Source organism: Peromyscus leucopus, chromosome 1 (genome assembly GCF_004664715.2).
Source record: "Peromyscus leucopus breed LL Stock chromosome 1, UCI_PerLeu_2.1, whole genome shotgun sequence".
Taxonomy (NCBI): Eukaryota; Metazoa; Chordata; class Mammalia; order Rodentia; family Cricetidae; genus Peromyscus; species Peromyscus leucopus.
Genome location: NC_051063.1, coordinates 120802667 through 120818994, shown reverse-complemented (window position 1 = coordinate 120818994; position 16328 = coordinate 120802667). Strand labels below are relative to the sequence as shown.

The 16328-nt window shown below is 41.5% G+C and overlaps 1 pseudogene; it reads left to right on the top strand.

The window, feature by feature from the left end:
* Nucleotides 1-11271: 11271 nt before the first annotated feature.
* LOC114696145 lies at nucleotides 11272-11644 on the top strand (annotated as a pseudogene).
* Nucleotides 11645-16328: the final 4684 nt, after the last annotated feature.

Below are 16328 nucleotides of genomic sequence, written 5' to 3'. Positions count from 1 at the left end.
GCACGGGGATCCGCAGCTCCTCAGGGCTGCGAGTCTTTGAATGGGAGTTAAAACTACAAAGTGACTCTCTCCTTAGAACTGTTTTTCCTCGGCAGGGAGGGAGGAAGGGAAAAAAATCCCTTTGCCACTGCCAGAAAATCTTTAACGTTTCACAACAGTCGCTTCCAACTCCGGCCTCCGTATGAAGGGAGTGTGTATTTCACTGGACTGGAGGGAGCCCTCGGATCCTATGCCTCTTCCCGGACCACAGACAGAAAAGCAAAAACCTCCGCCTTTCCCGTGGACTTGGAGAACGCTGTGAGAGGGCAGAACCCAGAGAGGTCCTACATATGGAAAATGTGTCCCACTGTTGGGGCCACCAAATCACTCCGGTCTCTGTGCCCGCCCCTGATATTTCCAGAGAGTTCTGCTGTGTTTATGTACTTGCATGGGACAAACAAAACACCCCGAATCCTAGCCCCCACGTTACAGTGATTCATTTTCTCCCTCACACACAAACACAGCGCCTGTTCAATCCAAGTGGGAAACGCCTTTCATAAAGTGTACACAGGGTCTGGGCAGAGTGGCTGGTGGTGAATGCAGCCTGTGTCCCCAGAAGGGCAGAGGGGCTCTGGGGAAGGTGGATGCTGACTTTGATCAACACACACAGAAGGCTCTGGGCTCCTGCCCCATGTCTGGAAACAGAGGGATCAAAGAGCAGGGGTTCCAGGGCACTGTTAAATGTCGTCAGCCTTCTCTGCCCAATTTCCCCCGCTTTGCCTCCTTATACTGGGTAGTATTTTTGGACTTGGACAAGATGTACTGTTATTTTAAGTGACCAGTTTGACTGCTGGCTTAAACAAATTCTTGGATTTCTTTACAGCAAAGACAAAAAGGATACATAGTAAGTGGGCAAACGGAACTGAAAGTGGGGAACGTAAACCAGACTCTTGGGATCAAAAAGGACCAAGTGAGACAGACCCTGGTGCAGTTCTTGAGGTACCTGTCAAGTGACCCGAGTCTTCCTAGAATAGGACCCTATCGTGGCTGCTCTGAGCCCTTTGAACCCCATCGCTCTACGCAAGGGACGCACCTGCACAATCACAAATATACCTTAGATTAAGGCTTCTTAAACTTTTTTTTTTTTATATGACTTCTTTTCACCCAAGAAATTTTTACATGTCTTTGGGTAGATGGGAATTTAAAACAGACATTCAGCCAGGCAGTGGTGGCTCACACCTTTAATTCCAGCACTTGGGAGGCAGAGCCAGGCTGATCTCTTGTGAGTTCAAGGCCAGCCTGGTCTACAGAGTGAGATTCAGGACAGTCACCAAAATTACACAGAGAAACCCTATCTTGAAAAAGAAAAGACATTCAAATCAAACATTAATTGACAAATCATAAAGACATTTATTTTAAGACAATTTTGGTGTATCTACAATTTTACCATTTACTAAAGTAAAAAGCAATTTTGCATTACCAATGAGAAGAACTGTTTATTTTTATATAAAAGGCTAAATCTTAGGTGAGTATTTGAGGCTGCAAAATGCAGAGTTAGCCAATATTTTGATTTTATATCATCAGTGCTGAGAATACTGCTTAGCATAAACATGTAGCAAAATAGGCTTAGGGTTATTCAGAAACGTCTGGAAATTCTGTCCTCATCCTAAGATGAAATACAAGTAATGAATTTTTAATCAAACTCAAATCAGCAACTTACAGCAATTTTTAATTAATTCATTGAGAATTTCATAGAATGCATTTTGATCATATTCACCTCTCATTCCTACCTCCTCTCGAATTCACTCTCTCCTCCCCCCTCCCCCTCCCTCTCCCTCCCCCTCCCTTCCCTCCCTTCCTCCAATTTTGTGACCTCTTTTCTTTCTCTTTTTACACCCATTGGGTCCAGTTTGTTCTGCCCATATTCTCTTGGGTGTTTGAGCATCCACTGGACCAGAGTTGATATACCAGGAGCCACGTCTTTAAAGAACACCGACCGTCTCTCTCCCAGCAGCTCTCAGTTGACGATAGCTCCTTAGCTAGGAATGGACTTGGTGCCACCTCCCCAATCCATGTTGTCATCTGGTCTGGTTGAGCTTGCGCAAGTCTTGTGCATGCTGTCACCGTTTTTGTGGGTTCATTATGTGCAACTGTCCTGCTGTGTCTGAAAAGTACTCTCTCCTCGGAGTCATCCACTGCCTCTGACAGTCTTCCCACCCTCTTTTCACACTGTCTCCTGAGCCTTTGGAGGAGAGTGATACAGATGTCCTCTGTAAGGCTGAATAATCCACAGTCTCACTCTCTTCACTTTGACCAGCGTGTGTCTCACAAACAAACTTTTTTTTTAATCAAACATTCTATCACAATGCAATCCATAGGCTTACAAATTCAATACTTATATGATGGGGCATGGTGGTAGAAAAATATTAAGTCTTTGTTATCTGTAACTAACCCATGACATTTCAAAAAAGAACAGAAAATTTTGGATGTACTGTACAGACCACTGCAATTCATGGCACAATCTTGCATCTGAGGTGAGGCTTTGCAAACAGGTTTATCGGCATTGTGTGGCTGATTTTGTGATGCATAATAATAGTAGATGGCTATAAAGTTGTGAGACTCCATGAGCACAAGCCAGAAGTTCCAGAAAAATCTTAAATTTGGTAAGTGTTTGATTTAAATTAGATTTTGATCATTGTACATCCAGAAACCTTTTACTCTTGGCAAATTTTCCACAACCCTCACATTCAGTTGTGTGGTCCCATATGGGGTAGAAACCCACAATTGAAGAAGACAAATCTAGGTCATCATTGTTTCTCAGAGTAAGGCCCCTGTTATCAGCACCTGAGGTCAGACCAACTCCCTGAGAGTCACCCTTGGTGAGGATGGGAACCTAGAAAATCTGGGATCCTGGGCCTGTAGGATGCACCAGGAGAGCCTCATCTGGTCTGCCATTTCCATGGTCCCCAATTGCAGTGGCCCTGGAAACAGGCTAAATAAACAAGGGAGGTAGGGTGACATGGTCACAGGAAGAGGTCTGTGAGATGGTGCTAAGTGAGCAAGACAGTTTACAAAACTAGGTGTGTTGCTCATCCACCTACACAACACAAAATAAAGTTTGGAGAAGTAAAATGGAGTTGCTTTTTATTTTTATGAATATTCCTTTGTACATTCCATGGCCCATTTCATTAACCCCACAATCCAGGAAGGAACCATTGTTTTAATCCATGCCAAATAAAGTAATTAAACACACTGTTCATGATTGGGAGGACAATGCTGCTCAATGGTGGAGATCCCACTTCGTTTCCACTCCCATTTCTCATTTCCTGGACTTCTGTGTTCCTCTTTGGCATTTTCAAATCATACATGACACAGACCTCCAAGGCATTGTTCATTGTCCACAAAGGTCTGTGCCCCAAATGACCTGCTATCCTCCAGGCTCTGTCCTCAGAAGACATCAGCATTGACTTTCCATCCCTTGGCCACTCCCCACACATTCTTACAGACAGACCTGCCCACCACATGTCATGATAAGGGACAGCCTACACGACAGAGACCTAAGAGAATTGCAGATAACTCAGAAAAGCCAGGAAAGGAGTTAGGGCCTAATGATAAGCATTAAATCATGTGTTTTCAACTCAAGGATGTTAAGTCCACCTAAAGGTCAATGTTCCTGTTCACATTAGTTATGTTGTTCATTTTCATGACAAAATGTTTACCAAGAAGTAATTCAAGGAAGGAAGGAGTTCTTTTGGCTCACAATCTGAGGGTATAGCATGGAGAAGGAGCATGAGGTGGCTGGTCACACTGTGTCAGCAGTCAAGAAGCAGAAAGGCAGACGTCCATGCTCAGTTTATTTTCTCCCTCTTCTTCAGTGCAGGACCCTACCCCAAAGGATGGCGCTGTCCACATTCAAGGTAGGTCTTCCCACCTCAGCTAAACTGATTGGGAATCTCCCTCACAGACACACCTAGAGATTAGTCTCATAGGTGATCCTATACCTTGTCAAGTTAACAGCCTAGATTAACCAGTACCACTAAATATTGTTCAACAAACCTGTTATTTTTCAAAAGTTCATAGGCTTCGACATTTTTTTAACTCAGGGAATGAGAAACAATCTATTATATGAATTGATATTATTTCAAATACTTTTTCATTTTTAAACATTGATGGTAAAGAGAAACGGGTCTTCAAACAGTCTTCAAAGAAGAGCAAATGCACAGATTGCCTCTCTAACCTGGGAGATTTGGTGAGTACAAGTCACAGAGAAACAACCCCCAAATCCTCATAGGTCATCAGTGGTCGTATTAGAGACCCCAAACTCTGCTCAGCTGTCAGCTAATGCTCGAGTTTCATAGAACACAAAGATTGGCACGGCACAGATGTTGTTATTAAGCCTCATAGTTTCCCCCATTGGAACTACAGAAACAGATGCTCAGAGAGCTTAGGGAAATTCTCTGGGGCCACAGAACTAAGAAATGACAGAGGTGGGCCACACCAAGTGTTCGTGCAAAACAAGCCAAAAATGCCAACCGGTTTCTCAACCAAGAACTAAACAGCTGCATCAATGAGAAGTCCCATCACATCAGTCCCCAGGTGAGACAGCAAGGATCTTTGGTCCCCAGACTGATCCCTGGTGACCATCATTTCTGGAGGATCTAAGTCATGTGTCCTGAAGGAACCAGCCTCTTTTCTCAAAGCATGAGACAACAAGGGCTGAAATGGAGCACTGTAAAGTTGTTCTGGTGGGATGAGTAACAGGAACATGACCGCTGTCTTCACCCCTGCCTTAGCAGGCCCTAGGACTCTGTTGAGCACCTGCAAAGACTTTCATTCTATGGTGGCCTTTCAACACAAGCATGGGGATGCTGAGGCATAAAGGGGAAATGACTTTCTTAAAGACAAAGGACCACAGAAGCAACGAGAGTCCTAAAGAGCACTGCCCACTTCCTCTACCCCCGAATCCAGCTCAGAAGAAGTAAATAGCTATCCTGCTCTGTCCATAAACACCAGCAAGATGAGCCAAAGACACTTGTGCCAGGACTGCCTGGTCTGCAGGGATCTGGCAGGAGACTTTTCAACAAACTGCAGAATTGGATCCAACAGACTTAATTGACCTTCCATGTGCTTTATAGCTGTCTCATCTTATATGTTTAACTTATAGACTGTTTTCTGAAGACACAGACATAGTGTCTCATTTAATTCTAGAAGCCTTTCTTGCTTTCTTGCAAGTGTTTTCTATTATGTATGTTTTGCATTGTGTATACATACGTGCACAGACATAAATTCATATTCATCATTACTCATCCGTGGCCAATATACAAAATTCCAAAATACTCTGTGAACTGTGTGTGAATTCCCAAGAGCAAGCATGGGTCACAGTGAGAAATATGCCAAATCACCAGGATGTCAGTTCAATGTGGCAAGGACGTCTTGGCACATGCCCTGGGCCAGACATGATGCTACAGTGTTCCAGCTGGGCATCCATATGCCCACCCAGATCCAGTGCCCTCTTCCACACTCGTGGATCTGACTCAAGTCAGCTCTTGATAGAACTAGAACTCCACTGAGGGTGTTGAACAGTGCAAGGCTACTTGCAAGCTAGTCTTTTGTCTTCCCTGCCTCTGTTCCCTCCCCCATGAGCTCTCTCTACTCCTATTCCCGCCTGGCTCTTTCTCTCCAGCTTCTTCTCAATGTGAGATTGACCACTGTTTGGACCATTCCTGGAGACTCCCACACTGCAGGATCTCTGACTTTTCCTTCCCACACAACAGCTTGTCTTCTTTCTTCAGGGATAAAGTGTACTAATTCTTACTCTGACCCTTTCAATTTAAGGCAGCAGCTGCTGGTCACCCTAATCCCATATGATGACAAAATGATGGACAGAGATAGTCTATATTGGACGTGGCAGTGATAGATTGAACACACACACACACACACACACACACACACACACACACACACACATACACACGTGTATCCCATGCCCACATGCACCCATATACACAAGCCTGCATTCAAACAGATAGATAGATAGATAGATAGATAGATAGATAGATAGATAGATAGATAGATAATTAAATAAATTGGGGAGGTGACTAAGTATGAGCTTGAAAGGGACCCACAAAGCAACTGGGGACCCAGAGAGCATTCAGGGAAACCCAGAGACAGCTTAGGTAACAGAACCAAAGCAGAGGGCTTACTCTGGAACATCATGACTGTATTCTCTCCTTGGAGGATTAAAGGATAACACATCCACTGTGTGGAGGTTGGTATTGCTCTTCCTACCTGAGATCAGCCTGGACTCAGAGATTTGACTCTGTGGCCGTAGCTAGGGAAAGCTGGGGGAGGCAGAAGCATGGCCGGAATGTTGGGATGGAGACTGCCATAGCATGCAGAGCCCAGGGACAAAAGTCTATTGTCTGCATCCCACCTCTCCAGGAGAACTGGATGAACATGGATGATTGCCAACCAGAAAGAGATCCATGGTCCACTCTGAGGCAATCAAAAATATAGGTAAGGGTCACAGAGGGCTAGCGATCAGTTCACAAGGGAAGCTCTGAGTCAAACCACAAAAAAATAAAAACAAATAAACAAACAAAAATCAAAAAGAGAGAGAGAGAAGAAAAGAAATGTACTGTAGCTTTAGATGCAAAGGGCAAACTAGGAACATAGGGAGTGGGTGGCTTGCATGACTTTAAGGTCAGGCATGGGACAGGAGAAAAAGGAGCTCAATGATGAAAAAACAGAATGGACCTCATGGAAACGATGGCTTTGAGGCATTCCCACTCCCAACAGGAAAGCTACCCAACTGTGTTCAACAGATTTCCTTTCTTTTGTACAAGCTGCATAGCCAAGAGAAGTCACCAGTGAGACTGTGAGGACCCTACCATCGGCCCTACCATAGGTTTGGCCCTCACCTGGGTTTCTGTCCCTTTGTCCCCATGGTCAGCAGTGGACATAACCCCTACATTGGCTTGGAGCCTACTAAGGTTCCTGTCCCTTTTTCTTTGTGATAATTGGTAGATATGGCTCCTGTGCAGGCTTGGCCCTTGCCTGGGTTCCTGACTCTACGCTTGTACTGTCTACAAAGCACACAGCCCTGATTCTCTAACCTTTTCTCTCCCTTCAATTGCTTTATCTTCCTCTACCTCTGCCCTTGGGTCCTAGTCTGTTCTTATCCTTGCACTTTGTAATGATTCCATTCTAGCTGGTCCCCATGCTGCCCTGTGAGGCGCCAAGGGGAAGGCATCCCTGAAGCCCCAGGGCACAGCTTTTCTCTGTGTGGTCTTCTGCTGCCACCTTGCTTTTCCTCTTCGACCGCTATTCCTCCACCATTTTTTCCCATTGTTGTTAAGCTGTGCCTCCAAAGTACTAGTCATTCACCCACAGAAATGAACCTTCCCACCCACCTAGCAGCAGAGAAATTGGCATGCCATTACATGGCCACAGACCATTCCACATACTTCCCTGATCCCTCATCTCCTTGAACCCACACTAATTGTAACTCACACTACAGAATCTCTGGTGCTTTTTGTGTTGACCATGGTAAGCAGGTATATTGGATTTAAATTCCATCACCAAAAAGAACTGCTTTCATTTGCTCCAACGTGGCACTTGGTATTGCCAAATAGGAATTGAGTGGCATGGGTGTTGTCCTTGGAAGCTCACACACTCACAAAGCAATGGAGGACACAGGGGCTTGGAGAAAAAGCTCAGCAAGAGCCCATTTAGGAGGTCAGAGAAGCTCCACATGAATGAGTTCATTTTGGCAGTCATTGAGTGAGCTGATAGGAAAAAGGTGATGAGGATAATTGAGTCTGTATAGGAACCGGTATGGATGAAACACAGAGTGAGTTCAAGAGACTGCAATCTGATAGATGGAGACTGTTTCTGAGACTTTCTGTGTTTTCTCTCCTAGCACCATCTATAGTCCTGACACACAAGCCCATGCTTCCAAAGTGCCACAACTCCTTTTAATTATCTCCCTGTGCAACTTGAGCCCTAAGTCAAATGTCTAGGATGGATAATGACTTCTTTCTGTTCCTCTGCCACTTTCCGTTCAAGGTTCTTGTGCTATGCATTCAGGGTAACCCTCAAAATCTCTTACCTTCTGCCAATCTAACCTTCTTCAAGTTCTCCCTCTACCACAGTCACAGAAATCGGACCTATATACATTTAGCTTGCTGCTCTGAAGGCCACATAAACTATCCAATAAAACCCAAATCTACACAGTTCCATCTCTAGTCCCATGTCCAATAGCTGCCACAGAATCCTTCTCTCCTAGTGTGGTAAATGACCCTGCCATTTGCCCAGACTCTGGTCCTGGCCCATGCCACTTCTACTTCCATACAGTCCCTCCAGCCCTAGAACCTGCCTGGACACTTGTCCCATAATTCACTAGGTCCTATACACCATAGTTACTCCACCCAGTCCCTCTGACCCTGGCCCCAGTAACCTTGCCTCCTAACCTTGGCTTCACACTATTGAGGCTGCCCTCAAGCCACCCAATCTATCATCCCCACCTCAGGATCCTAGCCTGATAGGCTAGAATTTATACTGAAAGATAACCAGCATGCTAAATCCGCATTGTAAAAACACAAACAACATGATAAACCAAAGCAACAGGTCTTCTCTCTCCATCACCAGCCCCACAGTAATGTTCCCTAAGGAAACAACTTAGATGAAATTCAAGACACAGAACTCCAAAGACCAATTGCAAATGTGTTCAATGAGTTTAAAGCATTCAGACAAGACACAACTAAATGCCTGAATGAACATAAAGAGAACAAGGGATAAAACCACTGAAATCCAAGAAAAGACAAATGAATGAAAGGAATTGTAAGGACAGTGCACGATATGAAAGTCGAATTCAGTAAAGAAATAGAGCCACTAAAGAAAACCCAAAGTGAAATGAAACAGGAAATGAAAAACTCAATAATCCTAATAAAAAGTTCAGTGGAAAGCCTCACCAACACAGTGAATCATGTCAAAAACAGAGGGATGGAAGACAAAGTAGAAAAATTGAATCATTCAATAAAAACACAGACTGGAACATATCAAAACTTTATAACACCTTAAACACCAAATCTATGTATGGGCATAGAAAAGGGGAGAGTTCCTGGACAAAGGCATAGTTAAGATTGTCAATAAAACCTCAGAAAATTTCCAAACCTGGAGAAAGAAATGCCCATTCAGTTCGAAGAGGCCCACAGAATACAAAATAGACAAGACCAGAGGGCAAAAAAACTCCCCATTACATACAATAGTTAAAATGGTATATATATATATATATTATATATATATATATATGTGTGTGTGTGTGTGTGTGTGTGTGTGTGTGTGTGTGTGTGTGTGTGTGTGTATACATATGAAAAGTACAAAAAGAGGAAGGCCGGCCACATATAAAGGCAGATCCATTATAATAACAGTTGATTGTTCAATGGGAACTTTTAACGCCCCAAGGGCTTGGAAAGATGTATTCCAAGTTCTGAAAGATCACAAGTGCCAAACCAGACTATTACACCCAACAAAACTATCTATTATAATTTAAAGAGAAACCAAAACTTCCCATGATAAAAACAGACTAAAGAAATATAGAACAACTAAAGCAGGACTACAGAGGATCTTGGAAGGATTGCTTCAGACTGAAGAGTAGGATAAACACATCCAAGAGGACATAAGAGAAAATTAAACAACACTAAGACAGTTAATCCAAAGAAATCTAAGAAAATACCACAAAACCAACAAAATGATGGGAATGAATACACATCTTTCAATAATAACTCTGGGTATTAATGATGCCAATTCATCAATAGAAAGACACAGACTAGCAGATTGGATTAGAAAATAGGATGTCCAAGAAGCACAACTTACCATCAATGGTAGAAACACTTTAGAGTAAAGGGATGGGAAAAGGTCCTCTAAACAAATAGAACTACAAAAGCACATCTATTCAAATACCAGACAGAATAGACTCTAAGTTAAACGAGTCAGAAGGGATAAGGAAGGTCACTTTATACTCAATAAGTGAACAACCAACCAAGAAGATATTACAATTTTAATCATATATATGCACCAAATTCAGGTGCACCCTATTTCATAGAACAAATATTACAAGATGGAAAGCCACAGATTAACCCCAACAGTTTAATAGTTACATATTTCAGTATCATACAATCACCAATAGACAGGTCATCTAGACAGAAAAAAAAAAAAAAGACATTGGAGTTAAATGAAACCATGAACAAAAACAGACCGCATGAATCTACAGAACATCCCACCCAAACACAGCAGAATACACATTCTTCTCAATAATTCATGGAACTTTCCACAAAATAAACATAAATCATATCTCAGGACACAAAGCAAGCCTCAACAAACATAGGAAAATACAAGTAATATCCTGTATACTATCTGACCACACTGAAATAGTTAGATAATCAACACTAAGAGATACTACAAAACACACACGAATTCACAGATATTAACAACACACCATTGTGTGGGTCCCTACTCAAATTAAGGAGAAAATACAATATTCTAGGATTGAACAAAATGAAAACGTAGCATATCAAAATCTATATATGAGATACAATGAAGGCCATCCTAAGAGAAAATGTGATAGCTCTAAATGCTTCCATCAAAAATTTTGAGCAATCCCAAATAAACAGTTTAATGGCACACCTTAAGGCCTTGGAAAAGAAAGAACAAATGAAACCCAAAGACATAGACAAATGAGAGATCATGGTAGGAACTAGTGAAATAGAAAAAATGCCAATAAATAAATAAATAAAATGAAGAGTTAGTTCTTTGAAAAGATAAACAAAGGGCTGGAGAGACAGTTTAGCAGTTAAGAGCACTGGCTACTCTTCCAGAAGATCTGGGTTCAAGTTCCAGTACCCACATGGTGATTCACAATCATCTACAACTTCAGTTTCAGGGGCTCTGATGCCCTCTTAAGGCCTCTGAGAACACTGGATGTATGTGGTACACAGACATACATGCAGGTAAAACACCTATACACATAAAAAAATTGAAAGCTAAAATAAAGAACAACATTTAAAAGATAAACAATATTGACAAACTGTTAGCCAAATTAACCAAAATATTTTTTAAAAAAGAGAGAGAACCTAAATTAATAGAATTAGAACTAAAAGAGAGATATCACAATAGATACCAATAAAATCCAGAAAAAAAGAAACCGAAAGCATAAAGACATACTTTTTAAACATCTGTATTCTGCAGCTGGCATTCTACACGCATTGTGCGGTCATGTTTCTCGGGTAAGGCATGGCTAAAAGCTTACGGAGGAAGTGGAAAAGGAAGATGTGTGCTGAAAAGAGGTGGAGAAATGCCCTAAGGGAGCTCAGCAGACTTTAAAACATTCTCAGAGTTGACAGTAACAATTTAAGGAAAGAAACAGCAACGGTAGGGGTACCCAAGCGGTGCCAGGAGAAAACACGGCATGTGGTGGAGGATGAAAAGGACGCCATGAAAATGGAGGCTGAACTTAAGAGAGACAAAAAGACTCTTCTAGACCAGCATGAACAGAACCCAGTATGAATGAACCAGAGTCAGAGAAAGAGACTGAGGGCAAAGATAGAGAAAAAGAAAAGAAACTGGGAAAAGCAGAGCACAGGTAGCGAAGGGCTTGGCCCGGTAGACCCTTAAAACCTGGAAAATAGACACAGAACCGAAGTTCGGTTGTTAGGAATGTCTTCACGGATTTCAGCTCTCTCTAAATGGAAGCTATTTGTTTTCATATTTTAGTTTGAACTTATTTCTGTAACTTAAAAACAATAACTCATAAAAATAACATTGTTTTATAAACTTGAGTAACACATCTTCTGTGTTGAAGAAAATCTGTGTTTTACTAAATCTAATAAAACCTAAAGGAAATGGGTGAATTTCTAGGTGCATATGACTTACCAAAATTAAACCAATGAAATGGTTTAATGATGAAATAAATAATTTAAACACACATAGTATCACCAATTACATTGAAGCAGTAATAAAAAGTCTCCATACACCAAAAACAAAACACAAAAAACAAAAAGCCACAATGTGACCAGGTGCGTATATTCCAGAATTCTACCTAACCATCAAAGACTTAACACCAATACTACTCAACTTGCTCTAGAATAGAAAAGGAAAGGTTGTTTCTAAACATTTTCATGAAGGTAGCGTTACCTTGATTAAAAAAAAACAGATAAGACACAGGAAAAATGAAGGGAAGGAGGAAAGGAAGGAAGGATGAGAGAGAGAGAATGGAGGGAACATACCTCAACGTAATAAAGACTTAATACAGCAAAGCTATAGGCAGCATCATACTAACTGGAGAAAAACCAATGCATTTTTAGTAAGACCAGAATTAAGATGAGGTGTTCATGTCCACTTCTATTCAATAAGGTTCTTGAATCTTAGATCAATAAGAAAAGAGAGGGAAATAAAAGGGCTACAAATATGAAAAGATAAGTGTTCCTATTTTCAGACATATTTCTATACAGAAGAGACCATGAAGATTCCACCTAAAGACTCCTCGAGCTGATAAAGACTTTCAGCAAAGTTTCAGAATACAAAATCAGCACACAGAATTAGTAGCCTTCCTGTATACCAGTAACAAGTATATTAACAATGAGACCAGGGAAATGATCTCATTTACAATAGCTACATAAATTAAAATAAAACACTTAGAAATTAACCTCCCAAGAAAACAAAAGGCCTCTACAATGAAGAGACTTCAGAATCAAGACACTGAAGAAGATACTGGAAGATGGAACGATCCCCCACACTCATGGATCAGAAGAATTAACACTGTAAAAGTAGCCATCCACCCATGAATGATCTCTAGATTCAAGACAATTCTAATCAAAAGTGTAGGGTCATTCTTCACAAATAAAAAAAAGTCCAAAAAGTTATAAAGGAACACAAAAGACCAAATACAGCCAAAGCAACCCTGAACAAAAAGCATGCTGCAGTAGGTGTGTTTCACCTGATTTCAAATTAACTGCAGAGCCACAAATAGAAAAACAACAACAACAAAACAACTTCATGGTATTGGCAAAAAAAATGGATACATACATCAGGAGAATAGGACAGAGGAGCAAGATATAAGTCCATACAACTACAACTACCTGAGTTTTGATAATGACGCCAAAAATATGGACTAGAGAATAGATCACATCTTTTAAAAAACAGTTCTGGGAAACTTGGATATCAACTTGCAATAAAGGTAAACTAGATCCTTTTCTTTCACCACTCACAAAAGTTGATTCCAGCTAGATCAAGAACTTCTATGTAAGACCTGACACCCTGAAACTTCTAGAAGAAAAAGTAGGGAGTATGCTTCAACTGATTCTCTAAATGGAACTCTGAAAGTACAAGAAGTGAGGGGGCCCACAGAGACTCCATAGTGTGGCCTTATTCCATCTTGGCTCTGGGTCAGAGAGTCCGAGCTTGCTTTGCTCTTCAAGGCTGCATAATAGAATGTTTTGGCTAAAGGCATGGTTGCCAGGTGTCTTATACTTCAAGGCCTAATTACAAGATATTTTGCAGTAAGTGTGGTCACCAAGTGTTTTGAAAAATAAGGAAGGGTCTACAGTTCTTTGCACTTTGACCTTAAAGAGGGAAGTCTTTTGCCTCTCCCCTTGCTGGTATATAAAAATCCCATTAAGAATAAACTCAAGTGGCTCTGGTATTGACCCAGAGCCCTCCCAATGCTGTGTCTCTTTCTTCATCTACATCTATATTTTTCATATCTACTATTTCTTAATCCTCACTCCTCCATTCAAGGGCTGTTTAACAGGTTATGCTGGTCCCCAACAAATAAGTAAGACTAAAAATTAACAAATGGATCTCATGAAATGGGAATGCTTCTGTACAGCAAAGGAGATACAGCTTTGTGGAGATACAGCTCACAGAATGGGAGATTATATATATATATGACCTAGGGCTTAGTGTCCAAAATATATAAAGAACTCAAAAACCTAGAAACTAAGAAATCAAATGACTCAACTAAAAAATTAGGCTATGGAGCAAAACAGAGCTCTCAAAAGAAATGTAAATTGCTAGGAAACACTTTTTAAAAGTGTTCAACAATCTTACCTATCAGAGAAAATATCCCAGTAAGAATGGCCATCATCATGAATACCAGTGACAACAAATGCCAGCATGGATGTGGAGGAAGGGAAACCCTTATACACTGTTAGTGGGGGTGCAAACTAGTGCAGCAACCTTGGAAATCTGTCTGTAGGGTTTTTCAAAAACCCTAAAAATAGAACGTGCATATGACCCAGACACATTGCTCCTGGGCATAGCCTCAAAGGACTGTGGTTTATATTACAAAAATACCTGCATATTCATGTTCATCACTGCCCTATTCACAATACCTAGGAAATAAAGGCAGATTAGGTGTCCACCAGCTAATGAATGGAAAATTAAAACATATACATATGTGTATGTAGTACATGCACACACAGAACTTTATTCAACTATAAAGAAAAATGAAATTGTGGAATTTGCAACCAAACAGATGACACTGGAAAAACTTGTACCACGTGAGGTAATCCTGGCCCAGAAGGACAAATGCTTCATGTTCTTTCTCATGTGCAGAGCCTAGCTTTGACTCTTCTGTTACCTTTGTTTAACATGGAGTACCTGTGGGTGGGACCTGGGAAACTAGGAAGGGAACCTCAGCGGTGAGGATTGCCTGACAGGAGGAAGGACAGCAGAACAGGTGAGAAGGGAAAATGGGGGGGGGGAGATTTAAACAAGGGGGAAGAGGAGTTGGAGAGATGGGGGTGTTGGGGGACAATTAACCAAAACAAAAGGTGTATGAAAAGGCCGTAGAGAAATTTATTCTTTCATAACTCAAATAAAAAAAACTACAAAAGTGACGGGAATCATCCTATGTGGCTAGATATTGCTGCTCCTAGAAGCAGTGGGTTACTAAGGAAAATTTCCAGTCCCAGGTGTGGGACACCTCCACAGGAGTTAGTCGGGAAGGCTCCATGGTCTGAAAGACAACTGTTTTGTCAGTTTTCTTGGTTACCCACTAGAACTAGAGGATAAGATCCTCTATGGCTGAAGACACCACATACCTTGGTTGTCAGATACACAGAAAGCAAGCTAGAACTGAGCTGGGAAAACGTCCTGCTAACTAGCTTTCAAATGCTAGAAGGTGTTCCATGGGCTGCTAATGGACAAAGTGTATCATGGTCTTACCCACCTGTGAACCCTACGAAACAAAAAAAAAAACCTGCCAAGTAAAATTGGCTCATCTGCAGAACAGTGGTACGGCTGTTATGGAGGTAAGCAACTCCCCTGTGACTGAATCTGAGCCCTGCTCCTCAGGAGGGAACCCATGTCTGTCTTGTACTGTAATCCTTGTTAATAACCAATATCCAGAGATGGCATAGGCCCAAGTGGGGAACTTACCATTGCTGTTTAAACAAACTGACACAGCATCAAACTGTCTTCTAAATCTCCATGTATATACTCATATTTAAAAGCTATTCTCAGCCTTCGAGAAGTCTCTTTTGCAGTGAATAGCAATGTATCCAGAGACTCATGGCTGCCCAAGATAGTGAGAATAAGTGATGGTTGTGAACTTAGCTCCAAGTGAGATATTACATAATCTCCTCTAAGACTTAGAGAGCATTGCACAAGAATGGACAGAAAGCATGTATCCAGAAGGTAGATGAAAGTCAGCAAAATGGCATCCTCTCAACTCATACAACCGTTACAATCATTAAGTTACAACAATTTCAATTACTTACACCCTGTCAACAATCAGTCATGGAAAGAGAGAGGCTTACAAGCCCCTTACGGATGAATAGTTAACTATTGATAGATTGATTCTAGGAGAAGGAAAGCCCTTGTCATCCATAAGCTAAGCCTTGCTTAGCCCACCAGCTCAAAAAGATAGCACCAAACCCATGCCCACATAGACAATCCTGGTTAAACTCAGTGGGTCAAAAACTAAATTAATAAATAAGATCATGAGAAAAAAAATTTGTAGGGAAGGTGGACTAGATGGGGCTAGCAGCGAGGTAGGAGAAGATAGGGGTGAGGGTGTTCAGTATGCGAGAAGTATGTGTGTAAAATTGTCTAAGAACAAATTTAACTTTTAGAAAATCCAAAGCTGAACAACAGATCCAAGGCCTTCTTCTTTAACTGGTCCCTGCCACAGCCAGTATCCACTCTGTATCCAGGCTCTAGCCATGCTGACTCTGGACTCATTGTTCCTAGCTTGCTGTCCTCCATCCTTCATGCTTCTGTGGGCTGCCTTCTCCTCCATTGTGTCTCACTCATGCTCTGAGTTTCAGCTCAGGGATCACTACCCCGAA